We start from the raw sequence: 15053 nt of genomic DNA on the forward strand, positions 1-15053 counted from the left end.
CCCTCCCCCACTCCACAGGGGTGGCAGCAAGCAGCCGGTAGCGCAGTGTCGTTACCAGCTATCCTCGCTGGTCCATGGCCATTACGCACGCAGCATCACACGCGACCTAGGCGTCCCCCCCCTCCTCTTTCCTTGTGGCGGGCAAGAGCGGCGCAGGGGCGTGACGTCACAGCTCGGTCCTCCCTGGCATTGGCCGTCAGTGATCCCTGCCAGTTCTGTTTCATTCATATAGCCTACTCTGGACTGTATATAAAACTAACTGGAATGCTAATCCCACCCTACCCTGATGAGGCGCACACGTGGGAGGGGAACTTGAGGATGCCTGCCGTAGGATTGGAACAATCTGAAGCCCCTCCCATAATTACCCCTGATTTTCACATACGAATATGGCGGACGTTTGTTTATATTTGTACCTGCCGTTGTAGCCTGCTGTCACTAGAGACCGTACGTAGTTAAGCTGTTTGGAAGAAATTTACATCAAAATATTAACTGGTTATCATGTTTATATATATATATATACGTATATTGAGAGTCCAAAACTAATCTACCTAATACAAACGTAATGATGGAGTTCAACAGGTACAGCTGATACATTTGTAAACAAACGGCCGCCTTATTGGTACGAGTAGTACCTACACTGAAATCTCCCTCCCCTTTTGGCTTCACACCCCCTCGTTTAGGATCGGACCTTATGCTCCATCTGTGTATTTTCCCTGATCTAAAAGCTAGTGTCATTTCTTATATGTACGGATTATAAAGCTAATAAAAACACAAATGGAAATTAAATTGTAAGAGGTTAAGTTCTGTATGTTCTGTACTCTAAATTGCATAGCTACCTGCCTACTAGACTATCGAGATACTGTAGTTTTTGATGTGTTTGTTTGGGTTTCTTTGCTGTATCGTTCAGAGCAGAGGTTAGGAATATTTTGGTTTATAAAAATGTCTTCGTAAATGTTTGAGAGAACGTAGTAATAAAAATGATGATATTACTTGAACATGGGGTTATGTATAGGCTAAAATTTTCTTTAAATTTCATATCAATATCATCAGCCTCTTCTGGGTTGTATAATTTCATGCGGAGACATTTATTTTTAAAAGTTAGTTTTGAGTTAGGTATCCAAGATGTTAACAGGGGATGTATCACACATATAATAGTCACTCCCGCCCCATCCTCCGCCAGTGAACGAGCCGGCCGACACCGCTGCACTTGCGCCCTTGTTGCTGCCGCTCATTACGCCCCCGGCGCCCGGCGCGGCGCGTGCTGCCTCTCCGCCAATCACAAGCATTCCGCGCGGCGTCGTGGCCTGGTCGATGACGTCACAACTGCCTCTCGCAGCAGCTCCTGGCCGCGTGTGGTGTGCGGTGTCGGCGACATCCTGTAGCGCCGGAGATCTTCACAGCTTCCATACCACACATCACTTAGAACAGTCATAACTTATAAACCTCGAAAAAATCCACGTAACTTAGAACTGTCATAAGTAAGAACGATCATAACTTAGAAACACATAACTTAGAAAGTCATAACTTAGAACCATCGCAACTTAGAAACACACAACTTACTGTCATAACTTAGTAAGTCATATCTTAGAACTATCGCAACTTAGGAACACACAACCTAAAACTGTCATAACGTAGAAACACGTCACTTAGAAACAAACAACGCCGAACAACATAACTTAGATACAACTTAGAACAGACATAACTTAGAAATACACAAGAAATAATCTTCTAGGTTGTGACAGCACTCCTACCCGGCGTAACCCGGGCTGAACACAGGCTGATAAACTGTCCGCGAGCTAAACCAACACGGATAGCGCTACATGACAGCGCGGTGGACACAGAAGAAAAGACACACAATAATTGCTGTTTGTACGTCCACGACCTGTGCTTTTATGTTCGCCTCGGCCTCGACCGTGGTTCAAGCCTTCTGTCTGAAACAGCGACAAGGGGAAGCAGGGAAGAAGAAGATTTTTTAATTTAAATTTTATTTTTTAGTTTACCGGGTGTTCGATCTGGAGTGTAAATGTTTCGGATGAATTAAAATTTTCACGTGTTAATATTGTTCAATCTGCGGGCACTCTGTCTCTAGGCAGGCAGGCGCAGGCAGGCGCCCCAGTTGCGCGCGCACGAGGCGAGCCACGCCATTGGTCGGTGCGCGGAGAGGGGGCGCGCCTAATTGGGAAGGACATCGCCGGCCGGGAAGGAAACTTTTTATTACGTGATCAAGTTGTCGGGGGTGGAGCCGTGATAATGGTCGGGTTGGCGATGATAAAGGGTGGGGAAGCCTCCCCCTACGCACTCGGATTTCCACAAGACCCTCGCCCGCCCTTACCGCCGAGGGCTCGCCCTAGCACGAGCTGGCTCGCTGGCTCGAGTCGGTGCCATGACGTCTTCAGCAGTCCTGCTGTCCCTCCCTCTGCCGTCACACCACACCGTCACAAATCACAGCCAATTTACGCACTTTTCAAACAAGAGGATAACCAAGAAGAAAAAAATAAGAGCTCTTCGAAATTTAAAATAACTGCACTATTTTTTTCCTAACCTAACTAAAAAACTAAGTGTATTTTGGAGGGGTCCGGGTTAGGGAAGGACCTAGGTGCGTCTCAGGCCGAAGCCTATACGCCTAGTCATGCTGGGATTAGCCATGCAGGGAGAGAGGGTCGCATGCATCGTGTGCTAGGAGGGGATTGGCCAGCCATGGCAGCGATCGGCGCCATGACTAACTCCCCTCACTGACTATTCTAGACCATAACTAGAGATAGGTTGGGACTGCACCTTCGTAGAAATCACGCCGAATTCCTCTTCAGCGTTGTATGATTAGTACCGAACACACACACGCACACACGCTTGAAAAAAAAAAGAGAGCGTTTTTAACAAGTTTTACCTTTGAATATATATACTGTATAGAAGTCGCCAGCCCAGGTTAAAATTTCTAATACTGTTTGAGGTAGTTGGTTAATTCACCGCCGCAATCGCCACCATCTCTAGGGCATCGACTCGTGGTGGTCCCTGGCGGACAAGTGTCGAACTCTTCAATCACCCCTTCCCCCTCCCGTTGAACGACCTTGAGCTGCAGTGAATGATGGGTGGGGGGTGCGGGGAATGACAGCGGGCGACAGAGCTGCGCTCTAACGTGTAAATAACAACTAAGACGATACAGGGCGTTACGGCAGCGCACTGCAGCGGTGAAGTTCCCAAGCTGCTCATCATACGCTTTTGAAAAACGTAGAGTAAATCCTATCCACTCGCGACTTCTATACAGTATATATATTCAAAGGTTTTACGAACGTTTGTTAACATACCCAAAATATTATTTTGGATTCATGTTCTGAGTAAGTGAACTCAGTATCCGTAAATTTGCGAAGAGCCCAGCGTACTTCGTTAGTTGAGTTTCCTCGTTTATAATCATTTGAACTGTTCTTATCACATTGACGCCTTTATGATTTGAGAATCGATGTGATGTGAATCCGTTTGTGTTTTGTTTTAAAGGCTAAGTTACGAAACATACCTACTTCAATCACCGTGTTAGTGGTGAGATGGCTCTTACATTCACGACAATTTTTTTCTTCTCCCTGTCAAATTTGCGCATGTTCAAGTCGAGAACAACTCATAAGTACATTTGGTTGGATTAAAACATTTATCTTGCTGTTATTACAGAGTAAGCACATTAAATTGCGTATTAAATGTGTTATAACTAAATTTATTTTTTGTATATAAGGTACGCCTGTGATTTCTAACTTTTAGCATGATGTTAATTTCGTAAATATCGACTGGTTTAAAAAAATAATATATTGAAATTCACCAAATTAAAAAAAAATCCTTTCTTCATTTTTCTTTCTGAATCACTGTATCTGTTAATTTTAATTTCAATGCTATATATGTACAATAAAATATAAGTACTTACTACTTGTTGCAACCATCTGCTTTATTCTCTTTCAACCTTGATGTTACTTGATTGTTTAAACTTAAAGAACGGTGTGATTTTGTGCGAGTGGATGGATTTTGTGGTAGTAGGGCCTACTACCTATACCTGTGACTTAAAATATAAAAAAAAACATGTTATTTAAACATTCATTAAAATTATTGTTATTGAGAGCAATATTAGTCAATATATGTCAAGTACTTTTTCAAGTTATGAATATAATTGAAATACTTACTAAAACATAAATTTAGAAATAAAACCATTTACTATCAAAAACAAGCTAATTGTTTTAAAATTTAGTAGGATACAAGTTCTATTAGATAGCAGCAGAGATAATCATAATAACTGCAGAAAGACTCATATATAAACATATTTACTATTATAAAACTGTAACTGTCTTTAATTTGTTCGAGTATCACCCAAAAACTACAGACCATTTTGTGTTAAAAATCTTGTCATTAGACTAAATAAAGCTGGTATAAATTTTAACTCGCTACGATGACGGGAGATATAACAATAAACAATTTTTTTTTTTCGCAACCAAAGGCAGCCAATATTGTTAATGCCTTCTGCGTGTCCATGGCAACGGCTTTAGCCACGGCAGAGGCGTACGAAGCATGAGTGTGTGTGTGTATATATATATATATATATATATATATATATATATATATACATATTTATAAAAGCATATCCTCGTTACTATTCAAAGAAAATTTTGTTTAAAAAAATGAGTGAAATGAGTGTTAATTTATCCCACTATTAATTTGCGATGTGTAAATTATTAATTTTTTTTATGATGTTCTTATGAATGCTTAAAGTTCATGGAAGCAGTTACGTGATGAAACCAACCCACCACTCGGTAGGTTGGCAACGCGGCTCGGCTCCCTGGCGCGTGTGGCGCGTGTGGCTCGAGGCTGGTCACGTGGTGTCCCGCGGCGCTGATAGGCCCCTCCTCCCCCCCTAGCCCGGCACGCGACTCACCGCAGCCTCCCTCGCTGGACCGTGGGAACACCTCCCCCTCCTCCCCTCCCCTGGACCCGCGCACAGCCGCACCGTGTTCAAACCAGTCACTTATCAACACCCTGGAAGGACAAAGTTCTTACTGAATAAGTCCAAACGGCGATGTTTGTGAGTGTTTATTGTGACCGAGTTTGTGTCTCGGTTGAGAACTGTGGGCCTACACCGTCATGGATAATTTTTGTTTATTTATCCACAAACGGAACCAGGATCGGAAAAAAACGTGATTATTTTGCATGAACATCCTCTTGCAAATTTCCAAATTTATAAATATTGTAAATGAATTTTTTTTTTTTTGGTATATTTTACGTGCCTACAGTCGAAGTTATTTACGTCAACTGTAGCCGTACCTACAATTTATGTTCATAATTAAAAAAAAAGATAGTAAAGTGTACGGCAAGGTTATTACCGTAACTTTGATCGAATAGAGAAATACTAAATAAAAGCCAGTATTTGTGAGATGAAGGTGCTATATGTATAGAGACTGGAAAAATTCGCGGATTAATTTCGTGATAGGCGGAAATCCAAACACGTGTACAATTCTGCTGGTTTTGCTACTGGCTCGAAGTTTAACTTGAGCTCTCTGGGCCAATGAGCGATTATCGATCAAAGAATCATCGAATCACAAGCTACCCAGTGGAGACGCCTCACAAGTTAGCACCCAATGAACACACGTGTTTGCTTGAGAAAATGCAGTGGATAATGGAGGCTATCCTAGAGGTAATTGAACCCGCGAATTTTTCCGGTCTCTATATATCTATAGTGTGCAGTGCCGTAGCCAGGATTTGTGTATGGGGGGGGGGGGGGTGTTAAGAAGCATGCCCCCCCCCCCATATTAAAGCGGGGGGTCCGGGGTTCCTCCCCCGGGAAAATTTGGATTTCAAGGTGTAAATAGTGCTATTTTAGCAATTTTCGGTTCTTAAATTTAAATATTGTAATGATAAAAAATTTATTAATTTTAATATGAAATTTTTTTTAGTGATAAGAAATTAATTAAATATTTGGTGTTAAGGGGGGGGGGGGGTTGAACCCCTAAAACCCCCCCTGGCTACGCCCTTGATAGTGTGCTCTCTCGCCAGTGTCTCACACTCGCGGTGCCGGTGGAGCCGGTGGAGCCAGTGGAGCCAGTGGAGCCGGTGGAGCCGGTGGAGCCGGTGGAGCCAGTGGAGCCAGTGGAGCCAGTGGAGCCGGTGGAGCCAGTGGAGCCAGTGGAGCCGGTGGAGCCGGTGGAGCCGGTGGAGCCAGTGGAGCCAGTGGAGCCGGTGGAGCCAGTGGAGCCGGTGGAGCCGGTGAAGGGGTAGGAGGGGTAGGAGGGCGCCGAAACGCGCGGGAACTCTCTAGTCCTCGGCGGAGTCGGGCCGCGGTCTGGAACCCACCCCTTCCCCCGGGGCTAATTTATGCGCGCCACATTGTTTGTGACCGCACACCGCCTCCCCTTAGGTGCCTGTTGTTGTGTGAGGGGGTTGAGGGGAGGGGGTGAGCTAAGTTACGCCCGGCCGCACAGCCTGCGTCGGCTTACCGCGAGGAACCAACCTCCCCCTCCCTTTACAACCCCCCAGCACCCTTGTTGAGTCCCACCCAACTACAGCGCCTTAGCCCTGGTCACACCGCGCGAGGCTACCTACCAGTGAGTGGCCTCTGGTTATACTTGGCCTCCAGGTTGTGTTCCTATTGCTGGACCGCTTGCTGGTACCGTAACATTGCGAGAAACTCTTCAAGCAATACAAAAAAATAGGGGGTTGTCTGTAAAGTCGGTTTAGGGACGATAATTTTACGTGATAACGTCATAATAAAACACTGATAAAAATTGCATACTTTTTTTAATTTTCAAATATTATTTACACTTTTTTTGCAAATTTAATTTAAATAACTCGTTTAAATATATGTAATCACGAACAATCAGTTTAAAAAGCCCGCCTTATACTGTTTGATATGATAGAAGATTTTCTCGCACGGTGGTTTGGCCGGTTCTTGCACGCTCGGCTCAGGCGGAACGTGACAGTTTTTTTCGTGCGTGCAGCCGACGCGACGTTCATCGATTTATAAGAAGTTATCACGTCAAAAATGTCATGACTATGCAGAGTTTCTTTCATTACGAAAGAATTCGGGGTTATAATTTTAAATAATGATGAGGCGTATAATGCCTACTCATTTTTAATGAAGATAACGTGTGCCACTTTCTTATTTCCCCCTTCAGCACATCCGAACATGTATTTAACCCTGACCAAGTCATCTCACACCCTTTCCACTGCATTAGGGCTCGGATATTGAAATTATGCATTTTTGTTTCTACTTAGGCCTACATGTTTTCCTTATATGTATATTTAATTATGCACTGCCGAATAAAACCTTTCGTTTATTCACCTTACTCGAAATAACTTTTTAACTTCTGAAAAACTGTTATTTTATAATTTAATGTAAACTAAAGGATATTAAATTTCTTAATTTTGAAAAATGACCAAAAATAAATAAATAACACGATACAAGTATGTTGTACATACTTAGTTAATTACCTTCCATTCTTGTAGATTCGGAGGCATATATTTTTCTTCTTAAAACCAAAATTTGGCCTACTATCCACACCTATTCACCCCTTATGGGTGGAATTTCCGAATATGATTGACATGAGTTTATAGTTTTGGTATGTTGGTTATTTTTAACGTCCACTTAATTAAACACTGAGGTAAGACTTTATCTTAAAACCACTTTACCTGTCATGATATATAGCCTAGTGTTTAAGTTGGCCATAAATCTAGTAACAAAAATAATCAATATCCCACCAGTAGTTTTCACGTGTTGCCTTAACAAACGTACAAAAAACAAAAAAAAAAATGTAATTATAAATTTTAAATAATATTGTCAATTATCATAGATTTCTTCATAAATTCATTCAATGTGCAATCACATTACTGTGAGAGATTTTATAAGTGGGCTCGTATAATTCATAATTTATTTAAACGTAACATTATTATATATTTTCATTCAACTATTTTCGAGACTAAGAATGACCATATGTAGATAAGCTGTAAGATGGGTAGATTACAGTCTTACATGCTTCTTCTTTCTTCTTTCATTATTTTGCGTACGTTAGTTCTGAAGCTTTCATTTCAAATTCTTGTAGTGTGTATGTATGTATATATATATGTATATTAACTATTTGGCGAACTGAAGCTAAAGAACAAATCTGTAACTACTAAATCTAGGGAGACGTTTTGTACTGTTCGCTGATCTAGGCTGCAACAATATTCTAGGTTTTATATTTACTACCATAAGAACAGCCATTGTCAGAATTCTTTAAAAGGAACATAAATGTTGTTTCTAACATTTCATTTTCCTTTATTCGCTGATACCCACATACAATGCAAGTCATGCACTCCCATTGCACAAAACTTTCAAAGATAATTAGAATGACCAAACAAAAACAGCATTGTCCAGCGAGTAACGAAAAAGAAAAGAGAGTATATTTTTTTCCAAGCTGACTCGCTGGGAAAGCGAGCAGCAAGTTACGAGTCAGGTCGATGACGTAGATACGAGCTGGTTCGCAGCGAGTGAACTCGCAGACGAGCGGCGAGTGACATGACGAGATGACTCGTCAGCCACACACGCACGAGCAACACACGAAGTCGCGATGGAAAAGCTGGGGTTGGAGAAAATCCGACAAAACTATAGGTATATAATTTAGTCGTGACGTAATATTACGTGACATTAGTGGCATTTTTTTTTTAATTTTTCTGTAACTTGGAAATAAATATTAATTCAAAAAATGAATATGCGGCCCTGTTATTGTATAAATAAATTGAGACATGGCTGGTAATAATTATGTATTATGATATTCAGACATAAGAATTTCATAGTCATTAAATCTATTTGTAAAGGAATCAGTTTCGTTATATGCCGTTCTCAGTTTAACTTCATGTAATTTAACGTCATATTGCGTCGTCCAGTAAGTAATGTCTAGATGTTGTTGTATAAACCCATTCATATATAGCCTATGGCTTTTTTCCTTGCAGAAGACACTCCCAGAGCGGTGAGTCAGAAAAGCTTATCTGTATTCTTGTAGCCGTTGAGAGCGAATCCTGTGCATTATTTCATATTTGCGCACGCATGATCTTTGATTCTAGACAAAAGGTTCTCTTAAAATTCGAGAAGCTAAAACTTAATCTCGCTTGACATTTCCTATGATTTAGACAATGTAGCACATATGTCCACTTAGATTCGGTGTGGCGAGCCATACGTAACGAAAGGTTGAGCCATTCACAAAAAAAAAAATTGCCGAGTAAAAAATCAATCGCGGGGCAAAGTCCCGCCCCCTTCTTGCTAAGTCTGGCCGACGGGAAGTCATTTTTTTTTTGTTGTCGCCGATGCTCAGCTCACCCCACTTCACGGCTCTCCAAACTGATTCACAGCGCCCCCCTCCCCCGCCTGGCCGGGGGCTTAGCCCCCCCCCACCCTCACGCACACAAACTCACCCCCACGACACACAACCCCTTCAGAGCGGTCCTGTTCCTCCCCAGGGGCTCACAAAGGGCTTCTCCCGCCCCGACATATGTTAACTGCGCTGCTTTATCCGCTACGCCCGCTGGTATCGCGATAGCCCCCCCTTTACCCTGCCTGACGACCATAAGTCCGCCGGGACGAGCTACCCTCTGCTCGCTAGCTCGCCGCAACAGCTAATTGACTCGTATTCACTCGAGCCCCGAGCCTGACGTCTCCATCTCCGAGTCCCCAAGGGGAGACATGCTCCAGCCCGGAGTGATCAATGTCACCTCGCCACCAGCCCCAAATTGCCTCAGCAGCGTCAAAAACTATCGTCACGCTTCCCGATGGCAAACCACGCACCGGATCCTCAGTCGCTCCGTACCGCTGCAAACACTTGTTCACCCTTCAACACTGGCTGCAGACTATCCATCAGGGATCGTTGTCAATTTCACGGACACCAAAATCACCTACTTTGAACATGATTAGAGACCTGTAAAAATTCGCGATTTCAAATCCCTAAAGGATAGACTCCATGATCCTCTATGCACTCGTGCAAATTACACCTGATGATTGGTTACCGACTCGTAACGCCTGTTGACTGGAATGATCGTGATTCGCTAATTCTTCTGTTAAAGATTTTTCATTGGCCCAGAGTCCTTCAGATAAACTGTGTCCCAATCACTGAAGCAAAGTAATGTCAAAAGTATTTGGACTCTATCCTATCGCGAAATGTGTCCGCGAATTTTACAGGTCTCTAAACATGATTCCAACAGAATATTCTTGGTATGTAAGCAAAACATTAAGAAAACTGGTTAAGACTACAGCGAGAGCACTATTATTTTGTGCACCTGTGTTTAGGACGACATATACTACGGGGAAGTATAAATACGGAGTAATATCTACGTTGACTCAGTTATTTGAAAATTTGAAGAAGCAAAAACTCTTCGTTTATTTGACTTTAATTTTTCGTTGAAAAGTCCGTAAATTTTCACTAGCGTCTACCATCAGGACAACACCTTGTAATTCTGGCCGGGTTATCCTACATGAACGACCAGATTCATAGTTTTAATTGTTATTAATATTAGAGTCCTGTATTATTCGCGGGAAAAAAATCCAAAAATTCACTCGACTGCAATAAGGTAGGCCCGCGACAACGATCTCTTCATTGTGATTGGCGGCCGCCTGCAAGGTAAACTATTGCCCCATTTGACCGGGCCATTCATGACGCGCCAGTACCACCAGCTAAAAATGTACCTTAAAGAAACTCAACCGATCACTAGAGACCTGCAAAATTCGCGGATTCATTCGGTGATAGGCTAGAATTCAAGCAGATATACCTTTCAGATAATTTTGCTATTGGCTTACTGTTCATCTGAACGAATCTCAACCAGTTATAAACCCTCAACCAAAGAAGGATCGAATCACAGACAAACCAGCTGAAACGACTTAAAAGTCAACAACCAATGAACTTGCGTTATTTGCCCAGTGTACAGGAGAATGTGCAGTCTATCCTGAAGGCCATCGAAACCGCGAATTTTGCAGGTCTCTACCGATCACGAAACACAGACGATACTAAAGTGTTTTAACTATCAGGTAGTGTCGGGATCTTTTCGTGAAAAATACATGCCCCTAGTGATGAACTATTTGGAGATGCCTTCAATACTGCCCGAAGCTCACACTACAACAGCCAGCCACTACTGTATGCGGACCAATAAGACTGAAAAAGACAACATCCCTTAAATACCGCTCTCACTTTTAAGTTCACTAACACACCTATTTTGAATTTAATATTTAATTCTTATTAAACGCCAGTGTTTATAATTAGACTCTTGCGTGACATTACACATCTCGTAAATAAAGTTAATATATATCTGGAGGTAGAATTTGCGTCGAAACAACCAATGAAAAGGGGTTATAAGTAGTTACAGACCAGAAAAATTCGCGGATTCAATTACCTCTAGGATAGCCTCCATTATCCTCTTCATTTATCAAGCAAACACGTGTGTTCATTGGGTGTTAACTTGTGAGGCGTCTCCACTAGGTAGCTTGTGATTCGATGATTCTTTGGTCGATAATCTCTCATTGGCCCAGAGAGCTCAAGTTAAACTTCGAGCCAATAGAAAAACAAAGCAGAATTGTACACGTGTTTGGATTTCATCCTATCACGAAATTAATCCGCGAATTTTTCCAGTCTCTAGTTGTAGTAGTGAATTTACTGGAAATATTTTTTTTTTTCAAATTTGAAAAAAAAAAAAAACATATATTGTGTGGAAAACCGAGTTTTCAATTAGGAAAAGAAAAAAAAAATCCGATGGATACACTACAATCTTCTTGAAATGCTAGAAGGTATTGATGGGTTTCTATGAAAGTCACGACCCATTTGGCCAGGGATAAATATATGATGTCTAACTTGACATGTTTCATAATAAACTACTAGCACAAGCCGTTTTACTGACTTTAAATTGTGGGCGAGACAGGAAATTAGAAAATCTAATCAGAATTTATTGTTTTTATTTATTTATCTATTTAACCTGTGATGCTATTTTCTCTACATTTTCTCTACCAATGAAGATGTTTGTGCTTGCGTTCTGTCAGTTATACTTATTTAGAGTGATTTACGCTGTTTAGATATGTGCGAAGCTTAGAGGAGTGACTCACATGTCCATGCTTATAAGTAGGGATCGGAAAAATTCGCGGGTTCAATGACGTGTAGGATGAACTCCATAGTTCTACGTACACTCGGTCAAATGCCACCCACTCATTGGCTGCTTTCTTGTGAGACGTTCCAGCGTAGCAGCCTGTGATTCGAAAAAGCTTTGGTTGGGTGTTTCTCATTGGCCCAGAGTCATCCAGGTGAGTTGTGAACCAATAGCAGAGGCAGCACTGAGGTATAACGATTTGTATTTTAGCCTATCGCGAAATGAATTCGTGAATTTTTCCGGTCTCTACTTATAAGCTTATCATCTATGTAGTTCCGAGCTTATTTAAAAAAAATAAGTTGATATTAGGCTATTTCAACTGCGCAAGGGGCATGCATAACAATATTTTATAGCATGTGTTTTGAAATGAGTGGATATCGTTGCCCCATTCGTAAAACATGTTCCAATATCATTTCATACAATGCATATCCAGTGTAGATAGATTGTTAATATTTTTAAACTTCCTGCCCAAATATTTTTTTAAAAATATTTATCTTTAATTGTTTCCTCCATGAAATCGTTAGAATTTGAAATACTACTACTCGATTAACGCAAACACGACCATATATATCTACGGTCGCTCTGCGTCCCATTAACAGACAACTAGAATAAGCTATTTAGTACAGTTAAGGAAAAAATAATAGTTTTAACATGCAAGACTCTTTTCGTTTGCATTTTGCTTGCGTATTCAAACAACAATTCATGGACGGAGGCTAAACGAATTCTTTCAATGTACAAAACAAACTAACATATTGAAATTCAATCTCGGAGCCGCGCGCGGGTTATTTATGCGGACCGTAAAGCACTCTTCGCTGACATTCACGAGCGCCGTGTGCAGGTAGCTGTTTCCAATCTGCTCGTTGTTCTGCTCGGGCCGCGAGACGCAAACTGCAGCAGATTGCAAGGCCCGCGAGTGATGGTCGGACGAGATAAACTTCACTCCGTGTTGCCTCCCCCCTCCCCCCCCCCCCCCTTGGGCTGTCTATGTCTGTGCCGAGCTGTGAGACGGGATAAAACAGGCAGATTACTTGTCAGTTTGTAAGGCGGATCGTAAACTCCCGAGCAAGTCCGAATGGAAATTAGCTTTTTTTTTTTTTTTTTTTTTACCATCTCACGTCTTTCAACAAACTCATCACAGCTTCCTAATAAATCACCAGACTTCGCCGAGTGTAAGTTATTTTTCAAAGACACGACATTTACTGAGAATATTCCCAGGAAATAATTTACTTCCAAAAAAAAAAAACATATCTGAAGAAGCACGAGTTGTCGGATCTGACTTAAGGTAATTAAACTATTCATAGCTAAGCAGAGTACAATACTTCACAGAGATTTTTTTCAAAATTATAATTATTATTTTCTTATTTAATTAGTGATTTACTACTACACAAGCCAATATCCAGAAGCTGTCACTATTGTATTTGCTTCCGTTTGTTAGCGAAACTTTTATGTAATATATAAGTAAGGTTATATGTACTGTAGTAATGTATATATTTTACTTTTCCTTTAAATATTTTAAATTTTTGACAGTTTTATATATAGAATTTCTCGGAAACAATTTTATACTTCATCTTGTATTTAAATTAATTTTTTTACTTTAAACATTTTTAGAAAAGGTATGTAAGATTTCTTAAGTTTTTTTTTTTTTAATTTATTTATCTGTCAGTTATTAACAATATTTATTTATTTTACATTAGTCAAAACACCGCACGTAGATTAAAGTGAATAGACGCATTCACACGCAAACTTGTTTTTGTGAGTGCTAGATAGTCATGTTAAGTTTGGTGAATTGTTGTCAAAGTTAAAAAAAAGAAATAAATAAATTTATTATGATAAATGTATTCGCACAGCCGTAGTATCCCACCTGATATAAGGCGGTGAAATGGGACATGTGTGTGTGTTTGCTCCTGCAGAGCTGCACAGTTCCTTTGTGTCCGTATCTTCCGTCCAATAAGCCAGCGATAAATAAAACTGGATCCGGCGAGGCGCTAGTCGGCGGTGTTGACTCGCGCGTGACGTCACGAGGAGGGGAGATTATGCTAAATAGTGTTTTTAGACTCGGCCTGGCTTCCCGACTTGCGCTCGCTGTGTTTGCCCCGGGGGCCGCCCAGTTGAAGGAAGCAAAGCAGGCGAAGAGGCGCGTGTTTTAATCCGATGCGCACACGCCGCCAGAGAGAGGGAGATAGAGAGAGAGAGAGAGAGAGAGAGAGAGAGAGAGAGAGACCCTGATCCGCTCGGTCAACTCGGGCGGACAATGGTTTTCTGCGCGGTCCGCAGCGGGCAGTCGCAGGCGCGGGCCGCGTTAGGCCGGGATTATGAAACACACCAGCGACGCAAGCAAGGACGCAACGCGCAAAAAAGTTTTAAATAACGACGTCGCTTGTTCATAAGCTCCGAGAGACGCAAAACAAAAAAAAATATATCCAACGCAAGCATCGGTAAGGCCCGTTCCGCAATGACGCGGGAAACGTAAAACTAGGAACGTATCACTACTGACCCGCGAGGGATTTACGTTTCACTTTCCGTCTGCCGCTTTCCCGACGCAAGAAAACGTAACAAACTGAAACTAATGAGATCGAATTTCACGGTTACGCAAAATTTATTTGTTTTTCTTTGTTTGTTGACCATATTCCTGTTATGGAATATTATGTGGTGTATATATCCTGTTGACAACAGCAATTTTTGCTTAATTTGTGTTTTTTTTGTTTTTTGTAGTTTTCTTCTACTTACATGTGCTTAGCAAAGGCGTATGTCCAAAATCTTACAACAAGTCATGCACTCCCATTGCACAAATCTTTCAAAGATAATATTAAATTGCATTTTTAATAAACATAAACCTTAAGGTAATTATACAACAATGGATAATCTTGTAATACAAACAATTTTAAAAACCTAACGAACAGCGGCCAACTAATACTACTCTGTTCCTTTTGGTCGCA

This window comes from Bacillus rossius, chromosome 13 (assembly GCF_032445375.1).
Source record: "Bacillus rossius redtenbacheri isolate Brsri chromosome 13, Brsri_v3, whole genome shotgun sequence".
Lineage (NCBI taxonomy): Eukaryota > Metazoa > Arthropoda > Insecta > Phasmatodea > Bacillidae > Bacillus > Bacillus rossius.